General features: G+C 52.4%; 1 protein-coding gene across 1 annotated transcript in view; it reads left to right on the top strand.

Moving 5' to 3' along the window:
* The first annotated feature begins 1,294 nt into the window (after positions 1-1,294).
* Positions 1,295-17,108, top strand: part of PACSIN1 (protein kinase C and casein kinase substrate in neurons 1) — a 52,721-nt gene continuing 36,907 nt past the window's right edge. The window contains exon 1 of the mRNA XM_027057953.2: positions 1,295-1,485. The gene's annotated coding sequence lies outside the window, so the exon portion shown is untranslated. The remainder of the gene's footprint in view (positions 1,486-17,108) is intronic.

Genomic DNA, 17,108 nt, shown 5'->3' with positions numbered 1-17,108 from the left:
TAGGTGTTGACTTCCTCCAGGCTCTAACACCTAACAGGAAATCAGTACTCAGAGAATTCTCATTGAACAAATGCTGCACGTGGGCATTCCCCCTGGTCACTAGGGTCATGAATTTCATTCGGTGCCTCTGGTGACGGAGGATGGGAGAGGGATGGCAGGAAGCATGTGTGATCAGCCCAGGTACACACAATAGGGAGTGGTGAGGTCTGTGGCTAAGGAGAGTTTGCAGGACCACCTGAGGGGCTTACAATCAAATTCAGCCACCCCAGTTCCCCATAAATGCCTAGTACCTAATCACCCTGTGAACACTCCCATTATCTTCCCCTTTCCCTAGCTTTATTTTCCTACTTTGTGCATACAATCTTAAAACATATTCTTTATACTATTTATTATACTCAGCATTTTCCCCTCACACATGCTCTGCCTGAGGGTAGAGATTTGGTCTGTTTTGCACTCTACCGGAGGGAGCCCAGCCCCGGTGGTGCCTTGCACAAGATAGGCTCTCAACAGATCGGTGTTGAATAAATCATCAGCCCCTTGCATCTATCCACAGTGAAGAGAGCTGCCCCAGTCTCCCTGCAGTGTCCACGCTCCCCGAAACATTCCCGGTTCAGGGCAAGAAGAGCGAGGGGTCAAGGCAAAGCCGGTGGGGGTTACAACAACCCTCCCCCCCCCACCCCAGCCCCAAGGAGATGGCCTAGGGTCTATCTTGGGGACAGCAGGTCCAACAGGAACTAGGGCACGAGGTTTAATGCCTGCCCCATGGGGTCAACGGGGGCACTTCTGGGCGAAGGTGATGTGGGGGCGGGGGAGGATGGGATGGGGGAGGAGGGGCCGTCCCTCCAGAGCGCGCTCGCGCACACACACACACACACACACACTCACTCTCACCATACACGCACCCGCTCGTACCAGAACACGTAGGATTAGGAAAGGCCAGAAACCGACAGACGGACGGTCAGGGCCGGAAGAATGTCCCAGAAGGTGTGGAAAGGGCAATGAGAGGAGGGGAGCGACGCCCCCGGCTCCGGAGAGCCGTTGCAGGGGGGCTGGGGAGGGGGGACGAGGGGCGGGCGGGCGCCCGCCGGGAGCAGCCCCTGGAGGCGGGCGCCGGCCGGGGACCTGGGGGAGCGGATCCCCCCTGCGCGGGCGCCTGCTAAGCCGGGAGCTGCCTCCTCGGCACCTGCGCAGGCACCGCGCCGCCCTGCGCCGAGCTGCCATTGGCTCGCTAAAAATGCCTCTCTAATCTGCGCCCATCTGTGCACGCCTCCTCCTTCCTCCCCCCCGCCTCCTCGGCTCTGACCTTCCTCCTTCCCGCAGCCCCGGCGCGGTCCGGAGAGACGCGGTGGCGGCGGCGGTGGCGGCGGCGGCGGCGGCGGCGCAGCCTCCTCTTCCCCCGGGAAGTCGTCCGGGCTTGAGGCCGGCCCCAGACGCCCCGCTCTGCCCCGTGGCGCCGCCGATGGTGCCGGGCCCTCCTGCGCCCAGGTAGGGGGTCTGGCCCTGGGAGAGAGGGTGCGGAGGGAGGGGGCCAGTTAGGGATGCGGGTCTGCGGTGGGCGCAGAGGCTGATACCTCGGGGATTGGGCACTGGAGAGAGGTGGGAGCGCGCCGGGGCTGCCTTGCAGGCACCGGGGCTCGCGGGCATCACCCAGGCAATGCCAGGATGCCCCTGCGCCCGGCCCCTTGGGAAAGGCAGCTAGCAGCGGAGGCCTTTACCCTGGGGAAAACGCAGGAAATAGGTTCCTGGGGAAGCTGGGACCCAGGCCCGGGGGTTCCGAGTCTCTGGCCTGGGGCGGTGTGGTCCCAGCAGGGCGGGTGGGCTTATGCCAGCTTGGTGCGTAAGCTATTTATGGATCAGAGTGGGCTGGGAGAAACACAGCAGTTGATGCGCCCTATGCCGTGTCTGGTTTACAATTAAAGACATTTTCTTCTGTCTCTCTACCCCTTCCCTCATAGCTGGGATGGGAGTGGGGAGGAGAGAAGGAGGTGATGCTAAGTAGTCTGCAAATACAGCAGAAGCCATGGTCTTTCTGACACTGCTCTCCTCCCTATCCCCCAGGCCACTTGCTGCCGGTTGGAACCCTCTCCCTCTTATTTTTGCCTTAGGAGGGCAGGAAAAGATTAAAGAGTCATCAGGGTGTGAGGGGCACAGTGGCAAACCCTAGAGCTTGGCCAGACCCAGCTTCAAGCCCCGGCTGCCCCCTACCCCCACAGCCCAGCTCTGCACCCCACGTGCAGTGACACATGTGGCCGCTTTTCTCTGGGCACAACCATAAATAACCTACATTGCCCTGGCTCTGGCACAGCCGGGGTGCAAACAGAACCGTCAATGATTTTGGAAGTTCTATGCCTTCCAAAGGCCCACCTGACCTTCCCATCACATGCAAATCACCACTCACAAACCACCCCCTCCAGGAAGCTTCGTGATACCCCAGGTGAGATCCTTGCCTCCTGCCCTGCATTCTTCAACCTAGTCTGCCTTGTGGTTTAGTTCTTTATGTCTTGTCTGTCACCCTCTGGACCAGAGGTGACTTCAGGGTAGGAATCTGTTCCATTCACTTCTGCCATTGACCCTGAACCTGACCAGGGCCTGGCACCGAGTAAATGTTTGTAGAATGAGTGAATGAATGAATTTGGACTATGGGAAGTAGCTGGCAACCTGAAGCTGGGGAGTGAGCCTCCTCTGGGGCTTTCCTTCCATCCCCCAGGACTAAGAGCCACCAAAATCAGACAGTCCCATTTAGGCCCTTTCTGGTCCTGCGGCTGATGGATAGTGATGACATTTGGAGATAAACGTCACAGTCCCGATGGCTTCAGAGGGTCTTTTTGGGCCCCTGGTTTGAGTGCCCTGGTCTAATCTAGGCTTGGTGGAAGGCCTGGTAGAAGTCTGGCTTCCCTCAGGCCCCTGGGTTGGCATTTTCTTCCTGGGGTGCTCAGCTCAGACCAGAGGTCTCTGTCTCTGTCTCTGTCTCAGCCTTTGGGAAAGTTCTGGTCAGCTTCAGGGAGTTTGGGAAGTCCCAAGCCAGGCCATCTTCAGCTTCTGGGGTCCTCGTGGCGAGCTCAGAGAAAATCTCCTGATTCCATCGTGTGGAGGAAGAAACCCAGGCCAGAAGAAGAGGCCAGGGGTTCTGAGGTCTATGACGGGTATGGACATGTGCAGAGTTTCTTTCTGGCCCTTGTTGCTCCTTTGACAGCCAAGACATCTGCAAGATGTTCTTGTCCTGGACTTGCAGAGGGGGAGACTGAGGCCCAGAGAAGGTCAGCAGCAGAGCCAGGGATGGCACTTAGTTCCTGGCTCCAAGTCCAGTGCTCTCTCCACTGGGCTCCAGGGAGCTGGGGTGAGGCCCCAGGCGCAGGTCAGAGTGTGATTGTTCTAGAACCCCAAGGATCCCCCTCCCTGGCTGTCTTGGCTCCTAGTAATGGAGAGGGTAAGGAAGCATGGAGGGGTGCTTCAGGGGTAGGGAGAGGCAAGGGGGGGATGTGTTAGTGCCTGGAAGGGGTTGGCCCTGGGGGGGGGGGGGTCTCGAGAAGAGGGTGCAGTAATAACAGTAGAAACTACCAGCACACAGCATTCGTCTTGTGCCAGGTCCTATTCCAACTATTAACTCATTCAATCCTCACAAAAGCCCAATGAAGTAGGGACGCTATTATCCCCATTTTACAAAAGGGGAGACTGAGGCACAGAGAAGTGATCTGTCCAAGGTCACACAGTCTGAAAGTGGAGGAGCTCGGATTTGAACTTTGGCTCCAGAGTCCATGCTCTTAACCTGTATTCTCTATTGCAAGAGCAAGAGGGCTGTGAAGCTGGCTGCTGGGGGCTTGCTGTCTCCACGGAGATGCAGGTTTCAGGTCCTCAGTGACTAAAGTTCAGGCGCTGTGGGTGGGAGGTGCAAGATTAAGTGTGACTGGGGGTTGCGGCTGCTGAGAATACTAACCAATCTCAAGGAGCAGGAGGGTCACCTTTGTAGGATGCAGAGCTGACCCTGCTCTGCATCCTGCAAATGGACAAAGGGCAATCTCCTAAAACTGGCACCGTTGCCCTCCCCAAGCCTGTGTTTCCTCTTTCTTTTCACCCTCCCTCTGCCCTCCAGCTGCTCTGAACTGCTCTCAGTTCCTCAAATAAGTCATGCTTCTCTCACCTGCAGGCCTGTGCACAGGCTGTCCCCCCCCCCCCCCCACTAGAACACTCTCCCTCCTCCTCCCTACACATTTCTTCTCACCCTGGGGTGGCTGAGACTTCTGTTCCTCCCAGAAGTTTCTCTACCTGGGCCTGCTGCTCAGCGCCCCCCTCCCCCATAGCACCCTCCGGGGCATTTGTTTGTTGCCCCGCCTTCTCCCACCCCAAAGGCCTTGAAGTCCAAGGGCAGGGTCTGTGTCCTGTTCCCAGTGTCCCCAGTGCCTGGCACCGGATAGCCCTAGCTCCCTTAGGGAATGAGTGAATGTGGCCCCTCATGTCACCAACCTCGGGACACATACAGCATTTTTCTTCTCCCCCACAGGAGTTGTTGGAAACCAGTCATAAATTTGCATATAGCCCCACAGGAGGGATAAGCTGCTGGTAGAAAGCCTTCACTGGAGAGGTGAAAGGGCCTGTGGACCTGGTGGGACAGGGGAGAGCACTTGGGGTGGGGGCGTTCACCCATTTGGGGGAAGCCTCCCCCGGGGAAACAGGATGAGGGGGCAGGTTGGGGGGGTGGGGAAGGAGTGGGTGTGCCAGGTGGAGGAGGGGTGCTTGATTTGGTTTTACATTTTTCTTAAATTAAAAAAAAAAAAAAGCTTTTATTTTCTTATTCCCAAAATAATATGTGTTTATTGTGGAAAATGTAGAATGTACTGGAAAGCCAAGCAAACTCCATCAGCCAGCATCAGACCCACTTGATGTAGGCACTTTGTGGCTGGTTTCCAGCCAGGGGGGGCAGCAGACTGGGGCAGGGGTGGGGGGAGATGGGGACTGAGGACAGGCCGGGTAGAAAGTGAGGGGGATCAGTGTGTAGGTGGGGGGGGGGGGGGAGGGGTGTCCCTGAGCCTTGCCCGTGGACACCAGGGAAGGAAGCAGGCAGGATGGGGTGGAGGGAGAAGCAGAGCTCCGATGCAGGCGGCCACGGACAACCTCAGGGACCCACCATGAGCTCTGGAGCTAGAGCGGCCCTTTCGAGCAGAACTTGATGGTCAGGCAGCTAGACCTCAACACCCATCAGGCTCTGGGTGGGGCCCTGGGCTTGCCCTTAGGCGGGTGGTTCTGCAGCAGCGGCAATGAGGGGCTGCTAGCCAAGGGTCATGTGCTGGCATCACCTACCCCCCCCCCCCTCCGGCAGCTGGGACCAGAGACAGAGCTTACCACCAGAAAGGACGGGTGGGAAGGAATCCACAAGGGGAGAAGACCAGCAGGAACCTGGCTCTGAGGGGGTGGAACTCTAACGGCCAGGGAGGTTGGTGGGGCCATCTGGGAGGGGGGAGGGAGAGGCGGGGAGTGTGCCCGTGGGCGTGGCGGAGGGGTGCCTCCCTAGACCTCTTGGGTGGCAGGGCCAGTGGGCTGCCTGATGGCTGGGAGGGCAGAGGAGGCCTCGGGTACTCTTTAAAAATCACTTGATATTGGGGCGCTTGGGTGGCTCAGTCAGTTTGCCGCAACTCTTGATTTCAGCTCAGGTCATGATCTCACAGTTCACGAGCCCCCTGCCGGGCTCTGTGCTGACAGGGTCCTGCTTGGGATTCCGTCTCTCTCTGCCTCTCCCCTGCTCTCCCCAAGTAAATAAACATTAAAAAAATAAAATAAATAAAGTTTAAAAATCACTTCATGTTAAAATGCTGGGGGCAGGGGGTGCTGCGGTAGGCTTACTGGATAAAGTAAATCCAGGATGCCCAGTTACATTTGACCTTCAGAGAAACCACAAATTTGTTTAGTACAAGCGTGCCCTAAATATTGCGTGGAATGCACTCGCACTAGGAATTTTATTTGTTGTTTATCTGGAAGTAAATTTAAGTAGGTGTCTTGCATTTTTAGTTGCTACATCTGGCTACCCTATAGAGGGAATGGAGAGGGGTAAAGAGAAAGAGAGGTGAAGTGTGGGGGGGGTCCTAATTTTCTCTTCTTTTGTACTGTGGACGGGCTCAATCGCTACTGGTTTGAAGCTGACGGTTAAAAAGAAATTAAAGTATCCCTCTTTTCGAAATCAACGAGACGGTTTCGAATTTTGTGTCCGCAAACTGTTTGTTTACTGCCGAGAGAATAACTCCTCATTTGTGGAGTTTGGTTCTCTGGTGCCGCTCAGAAATACCGGCCGTGCTCTCATTTATTCAGGAGGCACAAAAGGAGATTCGATGATCAAGGGTGGCGTCACTATAATAATGTTAATGCATTCGAGAAATCAAAGTCCTCATCATAATAAAGCTCTTAGGTGGCAGAGAGTGTGGGAAACCGGAAGTCTCACCTCAGCGGGGGAGGATAGGTGGGCCATAGTAATCAAAGCTTTGATCTGGCAGTTTCTCCCCCAGGTGCCCTCGTAGTGGGGTGCAAAGACAGCTGGGTGGAGACGGTCAGTGTGGCAGAGCCACATCAGGAGGGCCGGTGGTGTAGTTAGGACCTCTCCGGCCCGTGTGATTTTAGGCAGCTGTTCAGTTCTTCCATTTGGTCAGTGAGTCTCCACTGAGTGCCTCCCGGGTGCCAGCCACTGTTTTAGAGGCTTGGAGATCTGACCAGAAAGAACAGATGGTCAGCAGGTATGGCAGGTTGAGGCAAGTGACTTTGTAGAATAGCATATTTAGTATGAGTCCGTTAAAAAATATATATACATGTGTACCTCTGTGTCCACACTGCATAGAAATGTCTGGAAGGCTGTGTACCCCGTCGTTATCAGAGCTTACCTCTGGGGGCAGGTATTAGGAGGCTCAGTGCCAAGCAAGATGGGGAATGTTTCCTTTTCGTTTCAGCCATGCCGTGCTGTTTGCCTTTTCTGACAGCAAATGTCATTACTCATAAAAACATAATTAAAATTATACTTGATGATATCTGGGGTTTTTCTTAGAAATCGTAAAAAATGAGCGTTTGAATTGCTTTCCCCTTAGTTTGACGGCGTTTGTGTCGGATGCTGCCACTTGGGTTTAAATTTTTGTTTGTGGCTGGTTTTGAACTGGGCCCCTCATGGGACCAGTTTCTCCTGGCCTCCTGGGACCCCTCTTTCTCCTTTCCTTCCTTGCCTTCCTGGGGTGGATGCAACCTGGTGGGATGGGCAAGGGGCTAAGGGAAGTCTGGGTGTCAGGAAGGCAGAAGCATTGCAGAAGCCAAGTCTCCATGAAAGTGGTGTTGGGCACCCACCGTGTGCGTGGTACTGAGGTCTCCTGCGGGGGAGACGAAGGAGGGAGGCACTGGACAGCAGTGCCAGGGGGCCCAAGGGGGCCTGAGGTCCACTGACATGTGCCAGGCACTATTTTCTTCATCGTATTTTTTAACTCATTTAGTTTCCTTAGTAACCTTACAAGGTTATACCCATTTTACAGATGTGGAAACTGAAGTTAAGTGACTCGCCTGAGGTCACACTGCGAGTAAGTGGCTGAGGCAGGATTCACACCCATGCGGTCTGGATCTAGAGGCTCCGCTCTTGACCTCTACGCCATGGCACCTGTCGTTAGGGAGTGAAGAGGAGGCATGCTCCCGAAGACCATGGAAGGTCTTCTGCGGGAGGTAGATCCGGAAGGAAAAAGCTGGTAGATTCGTAGAGGTGGAAGGTGCCTTCCAGGCAAAGTGACAGTAGGGACAAAGGTGCATAGGCTGGAGAGGTGGGCTGTAGGGGGCTCTGGGGAGGAAGTCAGTGTAAGAACCTGAGGGAGGAAGTGGGAAATGAGGCTGGTGGGGAATATGCCAAATATTTGAAGCCATTGGCCTCATTGGACTTTCTGGGACAGGTGGCCCAGAGCCCCTCAGCTCCCTTCTGTCCCACCTGGGCCCTCCCAGGGCCACCCACCCTGCCCTTGGCCTGCCTCAGTCCAACCTTGACCAACCACTGGAGAAGAGAGACAGCTGAGGGAGGGCAGGAGCATGGGCTGGGGGCAGGGGCGAGGGGGGGAGCGACAGGGTGAGGTCCTGGCCCTTATACTGACTCATGCAGGGGCCTTGGGCCATTCAACACCTTGCCTTGGGACTCAGTTTCCTCTTCTGTTCTTTACATTTTGAACTTTTTATTATGGGAAAATATAAACATTTACAAAAGTAGAAAGAATAGTATCCCGAACCACCATGTACCCGTTGCTCAGCTACAACTCCTATCAATTGATGGCCAGTCTTGTTTCGTTTCTGCCCCCTATTCTCCTTTTCCCCTAGTAATTCAAACTGGGTGGGATCACTCCAAGGCATCAGTTCATTACAAATATACCAAGATGTATCTCTAAGTGATAAAGACTTTTCCCAACATAAGCACAGTACCATTATTATACCTAAGAAGAAACTTTCCTTTCCTTTATGTTGTCACATATCCATTGAGTATTCATGTTCCCAGTTATTGCAGACCTTTCTTTCTTTCTTTCTTCCTTCCTTCCTTCCTTTCTTTCTTTCTTTCTTTCTTTCTTTTTTCTTTTTATGGCTTACTTGACTCAAGATCCAAATAAGATTTACATATTGTTATTGGTTGATGTGTTAGTCTCTTTTTTTCCCTTTAAAAAAATGTTTATTTATTGTTTAGAGAGACAGTTGGGGAGGGGCAGAGAGAGAACGAGAGAGAGAGAATCTCAAGCAGGTTCTGCACTGTGAACACAGAGCCCAATGCAGGGCTCAAACTCACGAACCGTGAGATCATGACCTGAGCCGAAATCAAGAGTCAGACGCTTGGCCGGCTGGGCCATCCAGGCACCCCTGTCTCAGTCTCTTTTAGTCCATAGGTTCCCTCTCCATCTTTTCCTTCATCCTTGGCAATTTATCTGTAGGAGAAACCAGGTTATTTGTCCCCTGGAATTTCCCGCAGCCGGATTTTGTTGGTTGTATCTCCGTGGTGTGGATTAACATGTTCTTCTGTCCCCTCTGTAAATTGGGTAGTTGGATTCATCTGTCTTCTGACTCCCCTTCACGCTCTGTTCAGTAAGCCCTCCTGACTCTACCTTCATGACGCCCAGAGTCTGACCACTTCTCACCATGTTGTCCATTGCCACCCTCCCTTCTGAACCGCCACTGTGGCTTTCCTGGATTATTGCAGCAGCCTCTGCCTGGTCTCCCTTGCCTCTCTCCTTGCCCTAGCAGCCAAAGAGACCCTTTCAAAACCTCAGTCAGATCATGTCCCTCCTCTGCTCAAAACTTCAATGACTCCCTCGTATTTGGAATAAAACCCAAAGTCCTATAAAAAGTCCTATAACAGTCTACAAGGCCCTGCATGGCTTGCTGCTCACTACTGCTGACCTCATCTCATGCCACTCACTCCTACCTCACTGGGCTCCCCGCCGGTTTTGGATGTATCAGATATCCTCCTGCCTCAGGGCCTTTGCACTGCTGTTCCCTGTGCCTGGCTGCAGAGGTCAGCATGGCTTCTGATGTTTCACATCTCTGCCCTCGTCACCTCCTCAGAGAGGCCTTCCCAGAGCATCTCACCTAAAGTAGCTGCCATTATTCTCCACCCTCTGCCCCCTGCTTTCGTTTCCTTCATAGCACTTACCCGTCCCTGATGTTACGATGTTGTTGGTTTCCTGTCTGTCTCCCCTGCCTCCCTGGGAGCTCGTGAGGGCAGGGCAGCATGACTGCCCGCAGAGCAGACCTCCTCTTCCCCTTACATGATTCTTGGTCAGCTCCTCTCTTTTCAGCATTTCCTGGAAAATAAAACAATGCTTCAGGGTTTACAAAATACTTCCTGTCCTAGGTCAGATGCGGGAAGCATAGGGAAGCATAATCGGAGACAGGGATTCCCGGGCAAGTGATTTATTGCAGGCAGCTCACAGAAGGGTGGGAGGGAGCCTGCAGAGTGCTCGAGAGGGGTGCAGCAAGTGCCAGGGGTGGGGTCGTCCTGCCTTGAGGCAAGCAAGGAGCCAGGCCACTGTGTACCCCCTTACCGGGCAGTCATTGGCTGCTCCCCGGGGAGGGCATGACCTCTTGGGCATCTCGGGTGAGGAGGCGGCTCACCCAGAAGCCTCGGCCAACTCTCCGAAGGGGGACAGCGGTCTAGGGCATCGTGCACACCTCCTCCGTTTTCATACCCATTTGCTGCTCCCCGTCCGGCCATCAGCTGTGAGGGAGGGATCTATTAGTGGCCATTATTCCTGTTTGATAGATGAGGAAGTCGAGGTCCTGGGGGTGAGATCGTGGAATGACTTGCCTGGGATGGCACAGCCAAGAAGGGACAGACCTGGGATTGGAGCTCAGATTCTTCCAGGGGACCCTCTGACTGGCTGGTTAACGTCTTAGTGGCTGCTGGTTCCTAGTTGTCCTCTCACACTTCCGTTCAGCCAGCAGGTATCCAGTACCGTGTGCCCTACTGAACCGGCTGCTGGCCATTCAGTGACGAGAACCCCCTCTCCTGTTGTCCGCACCCTGCTGACCCCCGAGGAGCCCTGAGCCCCAGCCTCTGCAATGACAACATGGACAACACGCGGTGCCCGTTGAGCACTTCCTGTGTGCTGGGCACTGTGCTAGGCTCTTTGTGTGCATTCACACACCGCAGGGTCACAGCACCCATTTCAGATGGGCAAGCTGAGGCTGCAGAGGGGCCTCAGGCTTCGGGCCAGGGTCCCTAGCGAATGCGTGATAGAGCTGGGACTCCAACAGGGTCTGAACGCAACTCTCACTCCCACCTCCCCTCCCCCAGCTCCACCCACAGCGGGATATCTGGTGTCACCTCTATCAGGAGCTCCATCGGACACCAGGCTGTTCCCCTTGCCTGCTCCCCAAGTGTTGGGTGACCAGCTGCCATCTCACCTGCCCCACTTGGCTGGGCCCCAGACGGGCACTTCTGAGGGGAGGTCTCCCCGACCCTACAGGGCCTAGGGTTCCTCCATCTGCCCTGCATTGCCTCCCAGCCCCTTTGTCACCGTCCTGACTGGCCGGGTGGGCCCTTGGGCCAGTCCCAGCTGGCCTGGGCATTGAGGGCCCCTCCCCCTCATACCAGCTGGCCTGGTAAGCTGCAAAGCTGGCTTGGCCTGGGTGCCCCTGGACAGGACTGGGAGTGGGGCGACAAATCACAGCAGGCTTCTTTACGCCTTACCACCCCCCCACACAGGGTCAAGGCGAGCCCAATAGGGAGAAACTGAGGCAATGCCTGAGGGATGTTAAGGGTGGAGAGCCCCCCACGCTGCCTTGGTGATGTGGGTCTGTGAGGCAGTAGGATGGCGTGGGTGCCCCAACCTGCATCAGCTCCAGATCCTTGAGACCCCTGCTCCCCCTAGGACCCTTTTTCTACCCCATCCCCAAGCCGCTCTGAAACATTGTTCAGCTGAGCTGGGCACTGGAGGCCAGGCTCTGTCCCAAGCCTCAGGCCTAGAGGCTCCCTCCCGGGGCTGCGCCAAGGAGAGGCCTGTGGCCCCCTTGGCAGAGCTCCAGGCATATTTGTGCAAATTCTGGACATGAAATAGCATGCAAAGCACATGCAAATTAGCCTGTCACCCAGTTGGTGTAGCCAGTGGAGCCGTTTCTCTGCTCCTAGTGTGGCCTGCATGGCTGGAGAGCTATGGTCTGCAGGCAGGTGAGGTGCCCCCCACAGCAGCTGGAGGGGTGCAGGGGAGGTGAGAGCCCCCAGAGCCATGGCCACCCCACCTTTACTGCAAGTTAACGTCTGATTTCTGTCACATTTTCCTCCTCACCAGATGGTGATTTTCTAATTTGATCATTTTGTTTGCATAAGCTAGACTTCTGTAAAGAACTTTGCCTCTTCGTTTATTTCGTTCTTCTGAAATATAGTGTGTTTAGCAGGATAAAGGCTTGATTCTTTCCCTTTGTTGATCAGTTATAAAGTCAACGAGTTCGTGTTCTGGCAACCTCCAAAGGAGACCAGTGAGTATTTTTCCCATTTTAAAATATAAAAGTGTATAAAACAGGTTATACATTTTAACAGATCAGTACAAAGCCGGGGCGCCTGGGTGGCTCAGTTGGTTGACTGTTTGACTTTGGCTCAGGTCATGATCTCATGGTTCGTGAGTTCGAGCCCCGCGTTGGGCTCTGGGCTGACAGCTCAGAACCTGGAGCCTGCTTTAGATTCTGTGTCTCCCTCTCTCTCTGCTCCTCCCCTGCTCACACGCTGTCTCTCTCTCTCTCAAAAATAAATAAAGATTAAAAAAAAATTAATACAAACCCAACATCCTTGTCACTACCATGTAGGTCAAAAAAATTGCTACAGTTCTAAGAGACCCCCCCCCCCTCGCACCCTTGTCCCCCACTGGGCCCCTCTCCCAGAGGGACCACCGTTCTAAATAGTTAGTGTTACTAGCTGCTTGGTTTTTGTTTTTACCATGTAAGTATGCATCCAAAACCAAATAGTTAGGTCTCTCTTTGAATTTTAATTAACGGAGGGGCATCTGGATGGCTCAGTTGGTTAAGTGTTCAACTCTTGATTTTGGCTCAGGTCATGATCTCACGGTTCGTGAGTTCAAGCCCTGCATCGGGTTATCTGCTGTCAGCGGGAAGTGCACTTTGGATCTTCTGTCTCCCTCTCTCTCTGCCCCTCCCCCACTTGTATTCTGTCCCCAAAATAAATAAACGCTAAAAAATTAAAAATAACAAAAGTGAATTTTAATTAACGGAATTATTATTCTTTCATGGCTGTTTTTTTTCAATTAGCATTTTCTTTTTACCATGCATCTAGAGTGTTCTTTGTAGTAGTAATTATTTCATTTTTCTTTGTTGTATAGTGTTCCAATATGTGAACAGACCGTGATTTAATTCTCCAGGCTAGTGCTTACACGCATCCGGGTTGTTTCTGATATGTGGCTATGGTGAAAAATGCCACTCGGAGCATTCTTCTTTTTTTTTTTTTTCTTTTTTTAATGTTTGTTCACTCTTGAAAAAGAGAGAGAGAGAGTGCAAGCAGGGAAGGGGCAGAAAGAGAGGAAGACACAGAAAGAGAGGAAGACACAGTCTCAGCATAATGCCTAAGTTATCCCATCTTCGGCCAGTGGGATGCCTCTGGCATCCTTTTCACACAAAACACACTGTGTTTAGAAGTTTCCTTGCTTTCTGGAATGAAGATGTTCTAGTCTCTGCAGAGCTGCAATCAGCCATTTCTTTGAAGAGCTGTGGGGTATAGATACATATTTTTTAAATTGAGATATAATTCCATATCTATACAATTTTATCCCTTTTAAAATGTATAATCCGGTGGCTTTTAGCACATTCACAAAGTTGTGCCACGTCACCACTATCTAATTCCAGAACATTTCCATCACTCCAGAAAGGAACCCCATACCCTCGAGCCAATTACTCCTCAGTTCCCCTCCCTCAAGCTCCTGGCAGCCACCAGTCTCCTCCCTGTCCCTATAAACTTAATTTTCCTGGATATCCAGTAAGTGGACTCCTTTTTTTAAAAATATTTTTATTTATTTTTTGAGAAAGCAGAGTATTAGTGGGGGAGGGGCAGAGAGAGAGGGACAGAGGATCCAAAGCAGGCTCTGCGTTGACAGGCTGACAGAGCCCCCAGAACTCACAAACTGTGAGATCATGACCTGTGCCAAAGTCAGACGCTCAGCCAACTGAGCCACCCGGGCGCCCCTGGTAAGTAGACTGCTACAAGACTTTTCTGATTGGCTGCTTTCATGTAGCGTAATGTGGTTCAGGGTCACCGGCGTCATAGTACAGAGCTGCTTCATTCCTTCTTATGACTGAATAATATTCCATCGCGTGGATACACACGTTTTATTGATAAATTAACGGGCTTTAATCCATCAATCCATTGATGCATTAATGGACATTTGAGTTGTAATGGCTTTTGGTTGTAATGGACTTTTGGTTGTAATGAGTAATGCTTCTGTGAGCATTTACGTATAAGTTTTTGTGTGGACATATACTTTCGTTTTTCTTGGATATGTACCCGGGGTCACACGATAAATCGACCTTTAAGTTTTTGAGGAAACTACCAAGCTGTTTCTCAGACTGTGCTGATTTACGTTTCCACCAGCAGTGTGTGAAAGTTCCAGTTCCTCCTCATCCTCACCAGTGCTTTTTATCATCCGTCTTTTTGGTCATGGCCACCCTAGCGGGTGTGAAGTGACATCTTATTGAGGTCTCGATGGGCATTTTCCTAATGATTATTGATGTTGAGCATCTTTTCATGTGCTCATTGGCCTTTTGTATATCTTCTTTGGGGAGATGTCTTCCCATATCCTTTCCCATTTTGCCATTGGGTACTTTGTTTTTTCATTGATGAGTTTTAGAGTTCTTGATACATTCTAGATACTAGACGCGTAGCAGATATATGATTTGCCAACATGTTTTTCCCATTTCTGTGAGTTGTCTTTCCTCTGCGGGTCCATTTAATGAGGAATGGCCATTAGAGTCTCAGTCTGGGTGTTAGAGGCTTTATGCTTTATGAATTCTAGAAACCCACCAAAGAACCCACCCATAGCCTCAGAAGCTTTGGGCAGTAGGGCCTTGGGCTATAAGGACCAGCCTTACCCGATCCCTTCATTTCTCAGGGATACTGAGAGGCAGAGAGGGGAGGTGGCTGCCTGGGGGCCCCCAGCTGCTGTGCAGCTGTGGGGCACCAGAGTCAGGTCCCCAGTTCAGTTCCCATTACTGCTCTTGGAGTCCCTGCCCGGCCACATCCCCCAAACCTCCCAGCCTCAAGCATTCCCTTTACTTCAGTGCCCCCCAGCTCTGCTTTATTGCTCTCAACCTCTCTTCCTTCCAGGAGAAGCTTGTCCTCCTGGGATGAGCTCCTGTGGCCCCAGGGGGTGGGAGGTTGCATTGTACAATGCATTGGATGCATTGTCAGTGGTCAAATTTGGGAAAAACCAGGTACACCCGAGGTAAAGAGTCTCCTTTACGCAGGACTCATCCGTGCCTTTAACCTACTATTTTTTTTTTTAATGTTTGTTTATTTTTGAAGGAGAGAGAGACAGAGTGTGGATGGGGGAAGGGCAGAGACAGAGGGAGACACAGAATCTGAAACAAGCTCCAGGCTCTGAGCTGTCAGCACAGAGCCTAACACAGGGCTGGAACCCACGAACCATGAAATCATGACCTGAGCCGAAGTCAGACGCTTAACTGGCTGAGCCACCCAGCCGCCCCAACCTATTGTTGTTTATTTTGAATGTCACTTGTCAAAACTTAGAAGTAACCAAGATGTCCTATAAGAGGTGAATGTGGAAATAAGCTGGTATGCCCAGACAATGGAATATTAATCAGGACTCAAAAGAAATGAGCTATCAAGCCCATGAAAGACATGGAGGAACCTGAGAGACATTAATAAGTGAGAGAAGCCAGTCAGAAAAGGCTACATACTTTAGGACTCCAATTATATGACATTCTGGAAAAGAATGTCACAGAGACCACAGAGCTCACAGAGACCATAAAAAGACAATGATTGGTTGCCAAGGCTTTGGGGAAAGGGAGGGAGGGTGAGAGGGGTGGATGGGTGAATGAATAGGTGACTTTCAGGGCAATGACACGATTCTGTCGTGGTGGGCACACGTCATTATACGTTTGTCAACATCTCTAGAATGTACAATGCCAAGCGTGAATGCTCGTGTAATCTATGGACCATGCTTGGTATTGATGTGTCAGTGTTGGTCCATTGATTTAGCAAATGTGGCACATTGATGGGATGTTGATGGCACGGGAAACTGGAGGCAGGGGTAAGTGGGGTATGTGGGAATCCTCTGTATTTTCTACTCAGTTTTGCTGTGAACCTAAAACTGTTCTAAAAAGAAAGTCTGTTAATTAAGAAAGTAACATCGGGGAGTGATGAGTGTTACAAAGGAAAAATAAAACGGAAGTAAGGGGCCAGGGAGTGACAGGGCTGGGCTGGCGTTTTAGATGGGTTGGAGGTTGGAGACATGAATTAGAGGCCTGACAAGGCAGGGAAGTGGGCCTGTGGACACACTAGGGGAAGAGCATCCCAGCACGGGGGAGTGGCACATTCAAAGGCCCTGGGGCAGGAAAGAGCCTGATGTGTGTGAGGGACACAGAAAAGACAAAGTGCCTGGAGGGGAGAAGGGGCCGGGGGAGTGGCCGGGGGGTGAGGGTCAGCAAACAGGTTGGGGTCCTGCACGTTCCACCTGCAGGCGGGGCAAGCCCTGGGATCTTTCTCAGGGAGACGGCGGGTCACTGGAGGGCTTCAGCAGGGGTGTGACATGTCAAAGTTAGATTTGTGATGTAAAAGGAGAAGCATCTGGCAAACAGATGGTAGGGAGCAGAGGTGGAAGGGGGACCTGTGAGGGGGCCACACGGTCCTGCAGGCAAGAGGTGATGGTGCTGACACACCGTCTGTGGCAGAGGGGGCGCTGAGTGGCTGGGTTCTGAATATGTTTTGAAGGGAGAGGCAGTGGGATGTGGGGGTGAGACGAGGAGAGGAATCTACATCGTTGGTTTGAGCATTTGGGTGAACAGTGGTGTCATTTTCTGGGATGGAGATGGCCAGGCTTGGAGCTGGTCCCAGAGCAATCAATAGTTCCATTGGGGTGGTGCCTGTGGCTCAGGCCGCTGAGCGTCTGACTCTTGATTTTGGCTCAGGTCATGGTCGTAGGGTCCCTGGGATCAAGCCCTGAGCCCTCCTGCTCAGCATGGAGCCTGATTGGGATTCTCCCTCTCTCTCTCTCTCTCTCTGTCTCTGTCTCTCCCCCTCTGCTGCCTTCCCTGCTTGTGCATGCTCTCTCTCTAAAAAAAAAAAATTAAAAAAAAAAAAGTTTCGTTGGGGACAGGTCAACCTGTTAGATATCCAAATAGCATGTTGAGGAGGTGGCTGAATATATGAGACGAGTTCAGTGGCAGAGTTGGGGCTAGAAATATAAGAGGGGGACATTTAAAGCCACGGGCCTGGAAGAGATCACTTGGAGAATGGGTGCACCCAAGGAAGAGAAGAGGCCGCAGGGCTGAGTCCTGGGTGTGAGGGCACATAGAAGTCGGAGAGCCAAGGAAAGATCGAAGTAGGGGTGTGATGTCAGAAGCAGGAAGGCCACAGATGTGAGGGCTCATGGGGTGGCAGTCACGTGGCT

This window comes from Acinonyx jubatus, chromosome B2 (genome assembly GCF_027475565.1).
Source record: "Acinonyx jubatus isolate Ajub_Pintada_27869175 chromosome B2, VMU_Ajub_asm_v1.0, whole genome shotgun sequence".
Lineage (NCBI taxonomy): Eukaryota > Metazoa > Chordata > Mammalia > Carnivora > Felidae > Acinonyx > Acinonyx jubatus.
The sequence above is the reverse complement of the archived record's forward strand: the minus strand, read 5'-3'. Positions and strand labels throughout refer to the sequence as shown.